The sequence below is a fragment of the Sciurus carolinensis genome, chromosome 5 (genome assembly GCF_902686445.1).
Source record: "Sciurus carolinensis chromosome 5, mSciCar1.2, whole genome shotgun sequence".
NCBI classification, from domain to species: Eukaryota; Metazoa; Chordata; class Mammalia; order Rodentia; family Sciuridae; genus Sciurus; species Sciurus carolinensis.
In genome coordinates this window covers 103,155,166-103,172,984 of record NC_062217.1, presented here as the reverse complement: position 1 = coordinate 103,172,984, position 17,819 = coordinate 103,155,166, and the positions used below count along the sequence as shown (strand labels likewise).

At 37.3% G+C, this 17,819-nt stretch overlaps 1 protein-coding gene and 1 pseudogene across 1 annotated transcript in view; one reads left to right on the top strand and one right to left on the bottom strand.

The window, feature by feature from the left end:
* The window catches only part of LOC124984851 (potassium voltage-gated channel subfamily C member 2-like), a 29,158-nt gene extending 24,605 nt beyond the window's left edge, over positions 1–4,553 (top strand). Inside the window, exon 3 of the mRNA XM_047552940.1 lies at positions 4,454–4,553. The gene's annotated coding sequence lies outside the window, so the exon portion shown is untranslated. The remainder of the gene's footprint in view (positions 1–4,453) is intronic.
* LOC124984849 (suppressor of cytokine signaling 2-like) lies at positions 1,036–1,644 on the bottom strand (annotated as a pseudogene).
* Positions 4,554–17,819: the final 13,266 nt, after the last annotated feature.

Sequence of the window (17,819 nt, the reverse complement as noted above, 5' to 3'; positions counted from 1 at the left end):
GTTTCATATCTTTCTAATAACTGCTTAGTGTTACATCTCATAAAATTATTTGATTTTATTTTTTAAAGTCATATTTCTTCCTTATTTAATACATTCTAATCAAATAGTAACAGCAGTAAATAAACACTGAAAAACAGGCAGGTATCCCCCTATAGCTGGAGAAAATATTCCACATGGTAGAAGCGGGGCAACTGCTGATGTCTGTGGTGAGACAATTCAAGGACTGAGAAATTTCTAAAGACAACAATGGCAACAGGTTGGGACATAGCTACTTCAAAGAGTAAAATGTCTATATCTACACTGCTTTTTATTAACCAGGATTGAGTTGCACCTGTAGAGCATGACATTCTTGTCTTTAGCCTTAAAGGAAAAGAGAAAGTCTTTTCCATTTGCACCAGTTTGAAATACTTTTGAAATAAAGCTCCCTTGAAATGAATTACTACAGTACTCTTCACAGGACAGAGTTTGTAAAAACACAAATACAGGATTTCATGATCACTTTGTTTTTAGGTTGATTTGGTTAATTACATAAAACGAGGGTCAAATACAAGCATGATGTGTTTGACAAAACTATGTACATCAGGAATGCAACATATAAAATGTCCTTAAAGATACTGATCACCAGGCACATAAACTCAAGGTAAGCCTGCTTCAGCTTGGTTTCTTTTGCTTCTTCAGTACTCCACTGGAGCTCTTTGTTACTGATCCTTGGAGCTTGGACCTTGGACCTAATGCAAAGGAACTTCAGAAAGACCAATTATCTGATAAAATGCTCCCTCAGCCTTCAGTTGGGGGCATTTTATTTTTAATTTAAAAGGATCAACTGGTCTTGGGCAGCATTAGGAAAAGAAGCATCACTCAAAGGGAACTATCTAGGAGAAGTTTACCTAGCTACCTCTTCATGCCTTTAGATTAGGTTGACCAGCTGTTCTCAGAATTCTGTGCAGTTAATCCAGTGGCTCAAGTTTTGTTGCTCTTTTACATGGCTACATTTGGAGATACTCTATATGATGATGCTTAGAAAAACAGAAACACTTATACCTGGAATTTAGATTCTTCCAAGTAATCTTTTAGTCTTCTTAAAGGCTTAAAGACTTAAAGGCTAAAGTCTCCAGATGGTACCAGTACATTTTTTAATGTTGAGTGGACAGAGATGCTGAAGAAATGGTACAGATGTGTAGAGTGGTTTGATCAGATAAAGGTGACCAGTCCCATTCCGGGGATGCTTCTAGGCAGGATTGCTTATCCTTGTACATCTTAACATATTAATCAATCAAGATGAAACATACTGTCAAATTGCTTAAGCTTGGACTTGATACGTATGATAGAATCCAATCGAAATTTCTCATCTTGGTACTAAATTTGCATATAGTTGGTCCAGCTGATGTTTTAACAGATACTGTTAGTAGGTCGTCTGAATGCAAACTATCTCTAATGAAGAAAGTTCCTCTTGGGACCTCTTTTAATTTCTCTTTGGCTTCATTAACAGTCATACTGCCCCAGTACTATGCTGTTTGACCCAGCTGGCGCAGGACCTTCTCCAGAGGCCCACCTGGGGATGGTTCCTTGGCTGACCCCGTGGTCCCCCACTGGCTCCATCCCATTTGTGTCATTCCCAGAGGCCACCAGGCACCGCAGGGTCATGGAAGAAGGGTCACCGCAGCAGACAGGTGTCCACCCGAGTTGATGTCACAGAGGGGCTCCCTCCTTCCTGGAACTCAGAGAGAACCCCAAAACGCATCCCTGCAGGGTGTCCGAAATGGTAGTGGAGGGGGGGGGGGGTTGGGGAGTTGCTGGTTCTTTCTCCCCAAGTCCCAGCGGTGGGATGGTGAAAATCTCCCACAGATGTGGTCACCCACAGATCGCCCTGGCCAAGGCTGCCGCTGCTGCCCCAGCACCAGGCAGCTGCCACAGAGGACATGGGATAGTAGGGGGTGGGGGGGACGAGGCTCCGAGAGGAGGGGTGTCCGCCTGTGTTTCCCCTGTTGACCTTTAAGTTGGGACTGAGATGCCTGGGAATACGACTGACCCTGTGCTCTGCGGAGATGGCTGGACTTCTCGGTCGCGACCGCCCTGGCTCCGTGCTCCAAGGATCCTGAGTCTGTGCGTCCTGGTTCTGGTGCGTACAGTCCGCTGCCCGCGCATGCTGGTGGCTGCCTCTGAGGAGGCTCATGCTTAGAGGGAAACCCAAGGTCCATGAGCCGCGGTAGCGAGGTGACTTGGCAAGAGTTAAACGGCGGTCCCCCGAGCACTGTGTGTGTGTGTGTGTGTGTGTGTGTGTGTGTGTGTGTGTGCGCGCGCGACTTTCCACTTCGAATCGCCTCCCTAGCTCCCCGTCTCCCTCCGGCATCTGCGCCCAGCACGAGCTGGGCCCGGCGCCTGCAAAGCTGCTTTCCCGGAACTTTCCAGGAATCCGCCTCACTTGACCACAGCTCCCAGCCCCCGCCCAGCTTTAAAGAGACTCCGCGTTACTGTGCCGGCTTCTAGAGAGAATTGCTCAGAGCGCCCGGGTGTGGACAGCTGCCGTGGGGACGCCTGAGACTCGTCCTCCAGTGACCCCACACCTCGGGGGCCTGCGGAACAACGGGGGGAAGTGGGAGACGTTCCCTGTTACCGCCAACCGAGTTTTGGCGACCTGAGCATGCCCCCACCAGCGCCAGCTGGACAGTGAATAGTACCAGTCCTCGCCCTTCTGCGGGGAGGGTGTTCCTCTTTTCCACTCCCTTGTCACCTCCTGGACTTGACCCTCCAGGCCGCACTTTGCTGGGACAGCAGCGGGGGCGGGGGTGACGGGGAGCTGGAGGGGTTGTGGGCCCTCGTAAACTGGCCCCACCCCCTCTAAGACCTATTGAGGAGGTTGTGCCTCAATGGTAGAATGCTTGTCTGGAACCTGTGAGGCACTGGGTTACATACTCAGGACCACGTAAGAAAAAATAAAGTTCTTATATCCATCTACAAATGAAATTATTTTTAAAAGAAGACGCAGTCTCATTGAAACAACAGCTCACCCTATTCCCTTATGATCATCTCTTCAGTAATTTCCTCACAATTCTATTTCTAACAAAAGCCCTTATTCTGAGTTGTGAAGGCAGAGCAAAAACATATGCTTTGGAGTATATAATTTAACCTATAAGATTCTCTATTTCCATTTTTCTAAGAGTTTTTATTTGTAGGTATTTTGTCATGATTTTTCTACATCAATCCATACAATTATATGGCTTCCTAGGCTTTGAAAGAAATGAATTATATAGGGATTCGTGTGTCCATGTTCATGATGGACTTTAACCTGTCAATTTGAATTTTCTTCCATTGATTTTGGCAGTTTCTTTTATGATTTAATGATCTGCTAATACCAACTTCATAAAATATGTTATGAATTGTTTCATGCTTTTCTGTTTCCTGGAAGTGTCCACATAGAAATGGTACTGATTCTTCTTCAGATGTGTGTTAGAATTCTCCAGGGATATCATTTGTACCTGCAGATCCTTTTGTAGATTTTCAAATTAGGAACTTAATATCCTTAGCGGGCATTGGATGATCTAATGCTCACATTCTTGTGGTAGAGTTCATGCTTTTCCAAAAATTGTTTTGGTTAGTCATAATTATAATTAGTATGTTCATTGTGGTTCAGTTGTACTAATCCATTTTCTGGTACTCTCATGAAATATTTGATGCTGGGTGCAGGGTAAGAAAAAGAGGTTTAGGACTGAGATTGTAGCTCAGTGGTAGAGTGCTTGCCTAGCACAGGTGAGGCACTGGGTTCAATTCTCCGCACCACATAAACTAACTAACTAAATAAAATAATTGTATTAAAAAAAGAAGAGAGGTTTATTTAGCTCACAGTTGTGGAGGGTACAATTCCTAGATGGAGTAGCCCCATGTGTTTGCTCTCTTAGGAAGGCCCAAGAGCAGATGATATCCAATGGTGGAGCACATTCAACACACTAAAAAGAGATTGTGTGCAGGGGCCAACTCATTCTTTTATAATAATTCTATAGGAATTAAGGAGGGTCCAAGAAGAAATACCTGATCTCCTTCCAAAGATGATCATCAATGACACCATCATATTTCAGCTGGGTTGGCCTCTTAAAGATTCCACACCACCTGCCAAAAGCACCACACTGAACCAAGTTTCTAACACTTGAACCATTGGAGGACACCCTGTCATTTGAACTCTTTTTCTCCTACAATTATAATTTCTTCAGTGTTTCAAGAATTTTTTCTGACTTTAGTTATAACTGCTAATTACAACACTTTTATAAGTGGCGCTTTAAAGGTCTTTTCCAGAAAATTCTAGCATATCTGTTATCTGTTAGTCGTCCCTTTTTTTTTTTTTTTTTTTTTTTTTTTCATCGATTTGAGCTGCTTGCTTCTTGGTACAAGAAATGTTCATATTGAATTTTGGACATTTGGATATCATTTTATAAAACTCTTCTTAAATCTCTTATTTCAGTCACCTTCTTATGCCATAGCTTTGGTGGAAGATAAAGCTGCATCTCATCAACTACCACACAGGATTAGAATTCTGAGTCACCCTGTTAGTGAACACTGAATGGAGAGGCTCCTCTTTAGAGCTTGACCTGAGTGGGGGTTTGAGCTTCCCACTAGGCTCCACTGATGCCTTCCTGACAGAATGCACCGCCTCATTAAATTCCTGATGTAACTTCTACTGGTACCACAGAAGGTATGGGGCTGGGTTGTTATCGCTGGGTGGTAGTGAGTCCTGACTCTACTGGCCTCCTCTGAGCTGTCAGTGGGGAAGGTAAAGAGTGCCACATACAATTACCTAAGTAAAGAAATCCAGTCTTCCCACCTTGTTGTTTGATATTATGGGTGACAGGGCCACAGTTTTTTCTGTGCTTTTTGGAAGTTACAGAAGAGTTATTGCCAAAGATTTCTGTCTCTTCTTGGATGCCCCTTTTGAGGACCTTTGGTTTAAGAGAGCATGAGTTTGTTGGAACATGTTTGATCCATGACCATTGACATTTTGGGGTTTCTGACTTCACCTCCAAATCTGACAAAAAGAAAAGCCAAAAATTTACCATTATGTCTTTCTTTGGATTCCATGTTCCATAGACTATCTGCCTTCTGATAATTGTTTCATATACAGTGAACCTGTCTTTCGTTATGTTTAGTAGGAGGAACAGAAAAAAACACATTTTCTCTGTCTTCCCAAATATACTGTTCTGAATTGTCCACTGTTACCATGTGAGAAAGGCAAAACACTGGGGAATAGTCAGCAATAGAGGTAAGAGGAGAACTAAGTAAATCTAATATTTTAAATATTCTTAGTGAGCCAGGCATGATGGCATATAGCTGTATTCTCAGTGACTCTGGAGCCTGATGTAGGAGCATCTCTAGTTCAAAGCAAGTCTTAGCGACTTGGCAAAGCACTATACAATTTACTTAGAACCTGTCTCAAAATATAAATAAATAAATACATAATTAAATAAGACTGGAGATGTGGCTCAGTGGTTAAGTGTTCCAGGGTTTAATCCCCAGGAATACTCATTCCTCCTGCCAAAAAAATCTTAATAACTGAGAGCAAGCTTACAAAGAGGAGAATCAAGAGTCAACTGTTGAGATGAGGTCAAATTAAAAAACAAAAAAGATTAAAAGTTTCCAGAAAATTCTGTGCATGTTAAATCTTAATTACACTAAATAAATGGAAAAGGACAGTGAAAAAAAAAAAGAAAAATTATTCTGGTAGGAGTTGGGCGAAATGTGAACTAGGAGTAAAAAGAGACCCATCAATGATTAACATAGTGTTGGAGAAACACTATGGCAAAAAGTAAGCAGAAGATGAGAAACAAGAAGATGGCTACATAACCTATTCAGGGTCTATAGATGATTCCCATTTAAAAGGCAATGATACCTATAATCTTGATGTTTAAAATGCTCATGTATGTTAAGTTTGAAAGTAGAAGTGATACAAAAGGCATTTCCTATCTTTATCCAAATTTCTTTTACTCCCATGTAGGTATATGTACAGGCATCTGGAGCTACACACACATATTCTTGGTCTTCCTCTACTTAACTCACTGAATTAGCTACTGTTTGTGTGGGAATCACTATGAGACCTAAACCTGACTGCAGAAAAACTCAGAAAAGATTCATTTTTAATTTTCTATAGCAGTAGATGTGTAAACAACAGTACATGAATGGAAAATATCATCAAAAAGATTTTTAAAAGAATTCTGCAATCAGATGACTTGGTATAAGCCTCTAGGTTCTCGCTCCACTTCAAAACACCACTGCCATGAAGACAACATACAATGGGTATGGCTGATGCAATCAGCAATTGTCTAGTCCATGAAAAATTCAACATGTCATATAAAATGTCTAGAGAAATAGTGATTATGTTTTGAAATGATAGAGTACATTTGTATCGTTGATTTTATGATTCCATGCTTTAATCAACATTTTCAAATAATCAAACAGTAGCATTAGGCAAGAGAATTTAATTTACATGCACACAATCTACCCCACCATTAAGCTGCAGTGTCTAAGTGGTATTATGCTTCCTTCTTCATTTTGCTTTTCTGTATTATCACATTTACTTTTTAATTACCATGTGTTCAATTATGATGATGGTAATGAGAAGAGTGATACTCCTTTCTTCCTCTTATTTCTTCATTATTAATACCTAATGAATATATAATAAAAGTGACTCATACAGTGCATATCAAGCCAGTTAGTCATATAAATAATTGATTATAACTTTGGCAAAACAACTCCTCAGGGAACAGAATGAATTCAACAAAGAGGAAATTTGAGGATTGGATAAAAGATAAAATACAGTACTAGTCGCTTCCAGAATATATAAATAACTCACACACAATAAAGAAATATTTAAATTCTTACACAATACTTTCCCAATTCTATAGAAATTTGAAACAGCAGAGCCCAAGATCAAGCCATCTGGTCAAAGTTTTCTTGCACTATTTTTACATAATGTTTCATCCCCCTTTCTGAAATTAGAAATAGTCTTTGTGATTGTAGAAACATAAAATTTATAAGTACATAAGTGTAATGGGAATCCTTTCCACTTCCTGGAGATGTCTGATTATGGCATGGCTCTTAACACTAGCCAAAAAAGAAATGTAAATGAGAAATGAATATCAATGTTTTTGTCCCAGAAATTTTATTGTTTGTTAGCAAAGATAATATAATTACCATTTAAAATTAATTAAAGGAAGGAGATTCATTAATGTTTGCCACTCTACTAGACAGTCAAGTCCTCTTTATTTTTTAAATTATTCCAGAAGTACTTCAAGGCATTAAATTAAAGATTAAAACCAGATCCATCCATGTACTGAACTAAAAAAAATGAAAATAAAATACCATTATGTGTTGCAGTGTAACTCAAGACGTATATGTTCAGATTATAATACTGTGTCAGTATAATCTCTTGCAATCCCTTGTAATAACATTGCAAGGGATTATACTGCTTTTGATAGACCATGATGTTTACTTGAAGGAACAACTCCATTAACTCTGATGTTGATCATCAAATGCATCATTGATATTTGTTTCAATTATATATATATGTATGCATGTATATATATATATATACATATATATGTATATATATTCCAAAGGACCTCTATTTTCCATAGCATCCACACCTTATAGTGAACTGCATTGCAAATATCAAAGAAAACTGTCAGCTTATGGTTCTTTGGCATGGGCTTATTTCCCTTACCATGATATTCTCCAGCACTGTCCATTGACCTTCAAATGCCATAATTTAATTTTTCCACAGGGCTGAGTAGTATTCCATTGTGTACATATGTGTATATATATATCAAACTTGCTTTTATATTCACCTGTCAAAAGGCAACTTGGTTTCTTAGTTCAGCTCTTGGGAGGTAAGCTGCTGTACACACTGAGTGGCTGTGTCACTGTACTATGTTGATTTGAAGCCCTATGGTCTAAAGTGAGGTATTGTTAAACTGGGTCAAATGGTGGTGACATTCCAAGTTTTCTGAGGAATCTGCATACTGCTTTCCATTATGATTATACCAAATTATAGGCCCCCCAGCAGTGTAGGAGTGTACCCTTTCCCCCATAATGTCAACAACAATCTATGTTCATTTTCAAATATATAAAATTATTAGTATATTTATATATAAATATATATATATATATATAATATAATAATATAAAAAACAACCTGCTCTCCACTTCCCCCCCCTGCTTGGCAAAGAAGAGGACAAGGAGAATATGACTGTGAGGAGGAGGAGAAGACTGCAGATGGGTAAGCTATTTGACAGTACTTTGTACTTAGTGGACACTCACCTCTTTTGAAACATCTTGTGCTCCTGGATGATTACAAGTGTACAAAGTATGTTAATGGTAGAGCATTGTGTACATTAAAATAAAATCATTTTTTTAGATTAAGAAAAGGAATTGGACACATCAATATAGCATGTATCTCAGCATATTTAGATATTGTTTAATTTGAGGAACATTTCATGGTTTTTGTTATGTAAATCATTCACATCTTTTATCAATGCATTCCTGTATTTTATTCTAAAAGGTGTTTTTTAATTTTAATTTGTGCATCTGATTGCCCCAGAATAAGAATAAAATTTAGGTTAGGTATACCAATCAGACATCTTTGAATATTACAGACCCCACATGGGATGTTCTAACTCTGTGTAGGATACTAAAAATTTTCTACAGGGATAATTATGTTTCATCTGTATGGTTTTCCATGTTTGCCTTTATTCTTTGTGTTGGTGAATCCCTAGAGTGAGATACTGGATAGAAGTAGAGGAGAAAGCCTTGCTCTGTTCTGAGCTGAAGGGAAAAATGTCTCTTCCTTCACCACAAAATATGTTGTCAGTTTTATGTTCTCTTGAGGTGCTATCTGGTTTGATGGGTTCCAAATTGTGTACACCAAGAGTTGTAAATATGATCTGATGTAAGATTGTTGTCAAGGCATTATATTGCCTGTGTGGAGATACTTCGTTGGCTTCTTTTCATAAATGTCTTAAGATTGTGAATGTGAAGATTGTGATTTTTGAATATTCCATCAACTTTGCTTTCCAGGCTAAATTCCCAGTTGTTCTGATGCATTCTTTGTATTGACTATTGACATATATTTTTCAACATTGTATCCAGAACTTTGCCTCCATTTTCTTTGAGTGTTGATTTGTATATGTCTTACCTTAATTTACAAACCTTTTGATCCACCTGGTAATTCCGACTTCAGATATGGGAAGTTTTCTCACCTCTTTCCTTTTGTGGAAACGTTCACATAGAATTCTAATATCTTTTTCTTTATGAAGTTGTCCTAGCTGTTAGATTTGAGGAATGAAACTATCTTAGCTTGTTCAAAAATGTCATTATATATTGCAATGTGATTCCAGACTTTATGTTCTAGATCATAATCCTGGGTCAGTTTTCTCCCTTGCCTTGTTATTTGGGTTGCTGTTTAGTAGACTCTTGATATTTATTGGACAGAATAACTCCATTAACTCTGACCTTGTTTATCCAATGGAATTTGATATTTGTTTCAGTGAGATATGTATACATTTGTATATTTTTAAATTTTTTCCACATTGGTTATTGATGCATTCTAGCTGTCCATAGGTTGGGATATGTTGTTACATATTTTTACATGCACACTATATGACAATATGTGTTGGGCATTATCATTCCCCCATATTTCCCTTTTCCCTCTCCTCCTTCCTTCCCTGGTCATTTTCTGTACTCTATTGATCTCCCTTTGACGTTCAAGATATCCCTCAAGGACCCCCCACCCCCAACCCAGCCTTTCATTTCCCTTTTCCCATCTAGCTTCCACATTTGAGAGAAAAAGTTAGCACCCTGGACCTTCTGAGTTTGCCTAATTTCCTTAACCTAATAGCTTAAATTCCATCCATTTCTTGCAAATGACATACTTTCATTTCTCTTGATGGCTGAATGAAACTCCACTATATATACACCACCATTTCTTTAACCACTCAGTAGTGTTTATGGACACCCCAGCTGGTTCCCTGCTGGCCTATAGTGAATCCAGCTGCTATATACATGGGTATTCATGTATCCCCATAATATAATGACTGTTCTTTTAGGATCAATACCAAGGAGAGGGTTCATATGGTGGTTTGATGCCTAGTCTTTTGAGGACCCTCCATACTAATTTCCATAATGGTCATTCAAATGTGCAATTCCCACAAGATTGCAAAAGTGTTCCTTTGATTCACATGCTCTGTAGCATTTGATCTTGTTTGTATTCTTGACAACTACATTCTCATGGGTATAGGATGAAATCTGAGTGTAGTGTTGATTTGCATTTTCCCAGTGACTGATGATGGTGAACATCTTTTCATGTATTTGTTGGCCATTTGTACTTCTCCTTTTGAGAAGCTTCTGTTTAATTCATTTGGTTATTTATTAATTGGGTTATTTGATTTGGGGCTGTAATGTTTTTTCAGGACTTTTGTATTGCAGATATTTATCCTTGGTCAGAAGAGTAGTTAGCTAAGTTTTTCTCCCATTCTCTAGGTTTTTACTTCACATTCTTAATCATTTCCTCAGTTGTGCCTAAGGTTTTTAATTTAATGCCATTCCATTTGTTAAATCTTGGCATATTTCCTGAAGTTTAGGGGTCCTATGGAGAACCCTGGGCTTTTAGGCTGAAGTGTTGACTCTACATTATTCTTTAGAAGTTGCATCATTTTTCCTCTAATTATTAGATCATTGATCTAGTTTGAGTTGCTTTTTGTGCAGGGTGAGAAATAAGGTTCCGGATTCATTCTTCTTCACAGGGAGAACCAGTTTTTAAGCACCTTTTGTTTAGAAGGCCATCTCCACCCCAGTGTGTATTTCGGCATCTCTATCAAGGATCAGATGACCGTAAAGGTGTGGGTTTGTCTGTGTCTTCTATTCTGAACTCTTTTTACATGGAATTTCAGATATATATTGATTTTTGTTATTTGTTATTTTGTAATTAGTTATATACGACAGGAGATTGCACTTTGACATATCATACATAAATGGAGTATAACTTCTCATACTTCTGGTAGTCCATGATGTAGAATTACACCGGTCATATAATCATATATGCCCCTAGGGTAATAATGTCTGATGCATTCTAGTATCTTTCCTACTCCTATTCACCTCCTCTCACTCTCCTCTTTCTAATGCTAAGGACCTCCTTTCTCCACTATCTGCCCCCCTTCATTGTCAATTAGCATCGGCATATGTTCTTTGGCTTGATTTATTTATCTTAGCATGATATTCTCCAGCTCTGTCCATTTAAGTGCAAATGCCATAATTTAATTCTTCTTGAAAGCTGAATAATATGGCATTCTGTATTCATACCACATTCTCTTCATCCATTGACCTGTTGAAGGGCGCCTCAGTTGATTCCCTGGTTTAGCTCTTGTCAAACTGCTGTACACATTGACGTGGCTGTGGCACTGTACTATGCTGATTTTAAGTCTTTTGTGTCTAAATGGATGCGTGGTGTAGCTGGGTCAAATGGTGGTTCCATTGCAAGTTTTCCAGGGAATCTCCATAGTGCTTTCTGTAATGGTTGCACCGATTAGAAGTCCCTCCTGTACAGCAGTGTACCTTTTCCACCACAGTGTTACCACTATGCCTTGTTTATTTTTAAATCAATGAAATTAAGCAAGAAAATTGTATTGTGATTATTTCTGGCTGACCAATCAGAGTCACGTAAATTCTGGGGGTGGGGCCAGGCACTGACCCCTAGTCTACGAACTCTGCGCCGTTGCTGCACGCTGCTGGTCAAGGAGGGCTCACCCCAGCTTGGGCGACCTGATGGTGGCAGTCACTATGACCTGTGGGAATCCAAGCCTCACGGGGTGCTTTTTCTCAAGCCTAATCCTGTTCCACTAGGTGAAGCTGCCACCCAGGACTTGTGCTGAGAAAAGTGACAGCCTCTGCCCAGGCTCTCAGCCAGCTGGAGCCAGCCGGATCCCGCTGGAGCCAGCGGGAGCCAGCAGAGCCCCCACACCTGCGCCCTGCTCACCCACATTGGCCCACAATCACAGGCAAAGGCCTTTACTACCCCTGGAAGGTGAGGAAGTTCCTGTCTATGGTGCATGGTCTTGGTTCTACCCAAAAGGGTAAGGCCAGAGGATTCACTACCCATTTGGAGAAGTGCCTATCATAGAAGAACACCCTGATCCCTGCTTTCCCCTAGCCTTGAAAAGAAGAGGACAAGGAGAACAAGGCTGCGAGGAGGAGGAGGAGGAGGAGGAGGAGGAAGAGGAGGAGGAGAAGGTCTTCTACCAGACCCCTGATGGGTAAGTTATTTTACAGTTCCATGTACATAGTGGACAAACTGACCTCCTTGTTTGAAATATCTAGTGTTTCTGGATGACGACACATGTACAAAGAATGTTAACAGTACAGCATTGTGTAGATTTTTTAAAAATGCATTTTGTAAGAAAAGGAATTTGACACATCACTATGGCATATATCTCAACATATTCAGGTATTTGTGTAATTTGAGGAACATTTATGGTTTTTATTACATAAACCATTCACGTCTTTCATCAATGAATTCCCACATATTATTTAGTCTAAGAGGTGTTTTCATTTTAATTTGTGAATTTGATTGCCTCTGAATAAGAATAAAATTAGGTTATCTATATCCATCAGACATCTTTGACTATTACTATTATTTTATGAGTTTTTGTGGGATGCTGAAAATTTCCTATCGGGACAATTATGTTTCATATGTTTGTTTTCAAACGTATTTGCCTTTATTTTTTGCATTGGCTAATCCCTACAGTGAAGTGTTGAAGAGAAGTAGAGTAGATAGCTTAGCTTTGTTCCTGAGCTAATGCGGGAAATGTCTCTCTCTTCAACAGAAAATATGCTGTCAGAGATATATTTTCTTGAGGTGGGATCTGACTTGAAAGGTTCCAAGTTGTGTATGCCAAGAGTTTTAAATTGTGATTTGGGCATAAGATTGTTGTCGGGTCAGTTTGTTATGCTGGGGAGATTATATGTTGGTTTCTTTTGGTAAAGTTCTCAGGATTGTGAATGATTTTGACTGATTTTTCAAATGTTAAAGCAACTTTTTATTCTGGGCTAAATTCCCAGTTGTTCTTTTGTATTGTTTGTATCCATTATTGATATTGATAGTCCTAAATTTTGTTAAGAATTGTTTCCTTTCTCATTTGGGTGTTGATCTGTATATTTCTTACATTATCTTACAAACGTTTGGATCAACATTGTAATGCAAACATGAGATATAAGTTTTCACACCTCTTTAATTTTCTGGAAATGTTTGCACAAAATTCTGATATCTTGTTTTTCAAGTGTTTGTTAGACTTTCCCAATGAAACTATCGCAGCTTACTAAAAAGTGCCATTGAAATGCCATTATATATTTCAGTGTGATTCCAGACTTTATGTTGCAGATCATAATCCTGGTCAGTTGCATTTCTTGTCATGTTATTTGGGCTGCTGTTTAATAGACTTTTTATATTTGCTAGACAGAATAACTTCATTAACTCTGACCTTGATCACCAAGCATCTTTGATATTTGTTTCAATGATATATATATATATATATATATATATATATATATATATATATGTATATGTATTATTTTTTCCATATTTGTTTTTGGTGCATTGTTGTACATAATGATGGAATTTATTGCTACATATTCAAAAATACATAAAATATGACAATAAAATTTGGAACTATCAGTTCCCAGTATTTCTATTTTCCCTCCCTGAATCCCTTCCCTGGTCGCCTTCATGTAGTTTATTGATCTGCCTTTGATTTTCATGGTATCCCTGCATGACTTGCAGGTTTGGCTTATTTTCCTCAACATTATGGTCTCATGTTCCATTCATTTTCTTGCAAATGACATACTTTCATTTTTCTTTCTGTGTGAATAAAACTCCATTGTGTATATATTCCACATTTCCTTTAACCATTCACTCATTATGGACAACTAGACTGGTTCTCCCTTTGCCTATTGTGAGTGGAGGTGCTATAAACATTGGAATGAATATATCCCCATAGTGTAATGACTGTTCTTAATATCAAGAACCAGGGAGTGATATAGTGGGGTCATATGGTAGTTCCATGCCTGTTTTCCCGAGGAACCTCCATACTGATTTCCATAAGGATCATATAAATGTGCAATCCCACCAAGAGAGTAATTTTATCCACACAATTTGTAGCATTTGTTCTTGTTTGTATTCATGAAGACTTCCATTCTGACTGGTATGAGATGAAATCTGAGTGTCGTTTTGATTTGCATTTCCCCAATGGCTAATGAGGTTGAATATCTTTTCACATATTTGTTGGTCATTTGCACTTCTCCTCTTGAGAAGCTTCTGTTTCATTCATTTGGTCATTTATTATTTGATTTTTGGGTACAAATATTTTTCATTTCTTTTTATATTCCAGATATTATTCCTGTTTCAAAAGAATAGCTAGGAAAGATTTTATTCCATTCATTAGTTTTCTTCTTCACAGTCTTTATCATTTCCTCTGATATGTAGAAAATTTTTAATGTGACACCATCCCATTTATTTAATCTTGGCATTATTTTCTGAAGTTTAGAATGGTCCTGTGGAGAAAGGTGTTTCCTGGACATATAAGCTGGACTATTGATTCTACTTTGTGTTTTAGAAATTGCATCATTTTTTATCTATTCTAAGTTGATTTTTGTGCAGGGTGAGAGACAAGGTTCTGGTTTCATTCTTCTTTGAGATGATAACCAGCTTTCCAAGTACCATTTGTTTAGAAGGCTATTTTTACTCCAAGGTGTACTTTGACACCATTGTCAAGGATCAGATGACTATAAATATGTGGGTTCATCTCTGTGACTTCTATTCTGTACCACTTTTACTTATATTTACATATATTCATTTTTTATTTGTTCTAATTAGTTACATATGAAAGTAGAATGCACTCTGGCACATCGTACGTAAATGGAGTATAACTCTCATTCTTCTTTCTGTATGTGATGTAGAATTACACTGGTCATGTATTCATATGTGCACATAGGGTAGTAATGTCCTAATGCACTCTAGTATCCCTTCCTACCTCCTTTCCACCTCATCTTCCTTCACTTCCCCTGTCCAATGCAATGTACCTCTATTTTTCCTTTGCCCATCTTTTTATGAATTAGCATCAACATATCAAAGAAAACATTGGACTTTTGGTTCCTTGACTTTGTCTTATTTCCCTTAGCATGATATTCTCCAACTCTGTCCATTCACCTGCATATGCCATAATTTAATTATTCTTTATGCTGAGTAATATTCCATTTTGGCTAAATACCACATTTTCTTTATTCTTTCATCTGTTGAAGGGCACACAGGTTAGTTCCATAGTTCAGCTCTTGTGAATTGGGCTGGTGTAAACATTGACCTGGCTGTGTCACTATGGTATGTTGATTTTAAGTTGTTTGGGTACAAACTGAGGAGTCTGACAGCTGGGGTAAATGGTGGTTCCATTGCAAGTTTACTGAGGAATCTCCATACTGCCTTCCATAATGATTGCATCAATTTGCAGTCCCACCAGCAATGTTGGAATGTACCCTTTCCTCACCAATAATAAATGTTAATTTTTAATAAATAATATTGTTCATAAATAAAAAAATCAATAAATGTAAAATTTTTCACTATTGTTTTTGACTGGCAAATCAGAAGTACATACATTTATGGAGTATAATGTGAAATTTTGATATATTTATACATCTCTTAATTAAATGAAGCTAATTATTATTCCTACTTTTTCACTTATCATTTTTTATGGTGAGAGATTTGAAATTAGTAAACATTGGCAAATAAATAGACATTATTATTGTCCATAGTTACCTGATATGGAGTAGATTCAAAAACTTAGTGCTCTTCTTTCTCTGAAGTTTTATATCTTGATGAACTACTTATCACCTCCCTTCTACTCCCACAGTTTTGTTATTTTCTCCTTACATGAGTTTGACTTTATTAGATTCCACATATAGGAGATCATATGAGCTTACCTTTGTAGGTGTGGTTTACTTTACTCAGCATAATGTCCTACAAAGTCTTCCATGGTGTTGCAAATGAGAGGGTTTCCTCTTTGGGAACATTAACTAGTTTTCCATTGTGTATTTTCCACATTGTCACAATGAATTCCTTTGTCAATGAACACCTTAGTGTTTTTATATCTTGGCTGATGCAAATAAGGCCATAGTGAACCATTGGAGTGTAGACATTTCTTTGACATACTGGTTTTCTTTCCTGGTGGGAGTATAAATAGCTTTTTAAATATTTAATTTTCTATGGATGAGACATGAAATATAATTGAAAGTCACTATATTTAGGTTGCTTATAGCAAATTTATAAATTTTAGATATTTATGATGTTTTCTATAATCACGTATGTTATCAGTCTGCCTGTACATATTGTTAGAATTTCTTCTTTATCAATACACATTTTTTTCATTCTTGGCCTTAGACAGAATTCTGCTATTATGAGTAAGAATTGATAATGGAACATTTCCCTTAAGTACAGAGGACTAGCTTCATATTTCATCATTGTATTTATACTAGGCATTTTTTACCTGAAGATATATTTTATTAGAAGATCAAAAGAAGTTACTTATTTCTATAATATAGCAAGATTTTTATATTGAATTTTATCAAATTATATTCTGTATTTAATTCTATATTTATTAAGATGTTCATTAATTCATCCATTTTTTTAAACTGTGTGAATTACATCATATTTTATATGATAAATTATATCATTTCATTTCTAGCACAACTTAGTTGTGAAATTTCCCCGTGACTGACTTTTGAATTTGTTTTGTTTTTGTTTGTTTGGATTTTTGTTTGTTCATTTGTTTGTTTGCTTTTTTGGTACCAGCCACATTCCTACTCCTTTTTTATATGTTATAGAGAGGCAGGGTTTTGCTGACTTGCTCACTAACTTGCTGAGGCTTGCTTTGTACTCAGGATCCTCCTGTCTCAGCCTTTGGAGTTGCTGGGATTACAGGTGTGGGTCTCTGTACCCTGCTGTTTTGCTTGCTTTATAAAGGAAGTTTGCATTCAATTTCTGAAAGAGATTAACTGGTAATTTTCTTTCTAGAAGTATTTTTGCCAAGTACATGATTATGTTAGACTTTATAAAACAGGTGAGACATTTTCCCTTTATGTATCATCTAGAATGATTTGTGTATCAAACTGATTATTTTTAAAGTTGTGGAGGTATAGTCACCTGACATGAACTTTTGTTTTGTTTGTCCTTTTACTTTCCATTTTTCTGTGGGAATGGCTCTAATGACATTTGCCAATACTTCAGTATTTTGAGGTTTCTATCTTATTTTGTGTCACTATTTGAAAGTTTGGTTTAAAAGGACTGTATCAACATTGTTTAAATTTTGTGACTGGTGAGTCTATAGTATACCTCAAGTTCTCTTAGTCATTTGATATCTATATCATTCATAGTGATACTCTTTTTCTGATAGTGATTATTTTAGGTCTTCTGCAGTGACCTCTAAAATGGTACCTTTTTCAATTTTATATATCATTTTTGAATTTAGTTCTGGATTCAGTTCTTATTGATGTGCAATTCTTACTGGCCCAAATTCAATACATCATTGCAAGTCATTTTCTAATTCCTTTTTTATTTATTACCAACCTGGTTGTACATTGTTTAGTAATATGAACAGTGAATATAGTAAAAATGACTCTACAGATAAATTTAAGTGTTACTGGGATTAGAGTGGACACATAGGAACACAATTTACAAGGGATAATTGAGCAGAATAAACACTCAAAACAATGTTTTAGATGTGTTTTGACCACCGATCAAAACA